This window comes from Sinocyclocheilus grahami, unplaced genomic scaffold (genome assembly GCF_001515645.1).
Source record: "Sinocyclocheilus grahami isolate Dianchi unplaced genomic scaffold, SAMN03320097.WGS_v1.1 scaffold128.1, whole genome shotgun sequence".
In the NCBI taxonomy this organism is placed as follows: domain Eukaryota; kingdom Metazoa; phylum Chordata; class Actinopteri; order Cypriniformes; family Cyprinidae; genus Sinocyclocheilus; species Sinocyclocheilus grahami.
Genome location: NW_015505307.1, coordinates 163,997 through 165,427, shown reverse-complemented (window position 1 = coordinate 165,427; position 1,431 = coordinate 163,997).

Below are 1,431 nucleotides of genomic sequence, written 5' to 3'. Positions count from 1 at the left end.
AATCTGCGCAAAGGATCATGGGAGCCCTAAGTGTCCATCAGTTGTACCCTTCGAAATGGCCCTTTGAAGTGGCCAGTTTTGAGCACGTTGGTTTGGAACGACCCTTCAATATGGCGGCTATGATTGTTTTCACTCAAGTGCCCTTCGGAGGGCGATATATCCCATTTGGAAGGCACCGTCTATGAATGAGTTGGTGAATCATTTACTCAAACGATTCATTCAAATACGTTGATTCAATCAGGAATGAATCACCACCACCTGATGTGTTGCTGGGATTCTGTCGATCGGACGTCGATTCTGCTGTGACTTCGTTTGGTAATATTTTCATTGGCGGAGCAAAACGGACGGAGTAACAGTAGGCCTATCTAAATTTAATTTACTTGATATGAGCTTATTCTTTATTGAACTGTTGTGTAAAAGCAATATCACGCCCGTCGAGATTTTGTGATATTTTCGATATCAGCACGGATTGTCTGATACTGTTTAAATATCTTCTATATTAAATATATCTATAGGCCTATATCTAGGATATCCTATATTAATCATATATCTTAATAAAGTCATGTTGTTTTTACACATTATACAACAAAATGTCATGATAAAATCTGATTATTATTAAAATATAATATGAATTGATTTATAATTAATTAAATCGATATTACGTGTGTGTGTGTGTGTGTGTGTGTGTGTGGGAAAAATGTATAAAAATTAATAAACAAATATATTTTTCCTCTAGAAAAGACATGAATGTCCAGTGGGCTTAAACAACTTGCTGTAAAGCAAATTATGCATTACAGACAGAATTACTGGTTTAGGTCATATTTAATTTTTCGATAGTGTGTTTAGACTGCAAGAAATCCACCCCAAAGCAAGCAAAATATCAGAGCCACAGCGCTGTTGACACGACATTTATTGATTTAATTGAAAATCTCTTTCACTCTCTCTCTCTCTCTCTCGCACTCACCATGATATTATAATGTATTCACATTTGAATGATGAGCTCAAAGTTAATTTAATGATATCAATCATAATAGCAGATAAAGTAATAGTTTTTCCCAGAGGTGCATTTCATATCACAAAATGAAAATGGTCTGTCATTACTGCACTTTTTCCATGATTACAATTTCCCAGTGGAGACTAAAAAAAACTTAGATGTGCAATTGGCAATATGAAAGCTTATTTATTCACTTAGGATTTATGTTCTCACATTGATGGTAATTTAAAGGTCATGCAAAGGACATTTTGTTGTGGATGTTGTTCTGTTGTGGTTTTTATTATGCAAATCACCTCATTTGCATTACTGCATGGTGTTTTTCTCACAGACATGACATAAACAAAACAGATGGTGGTATATGCACTGTCTTGACTCTGTCTGCGATAGTATTGTTGCTTCACACACACACACACACACACACACACACACACACACAC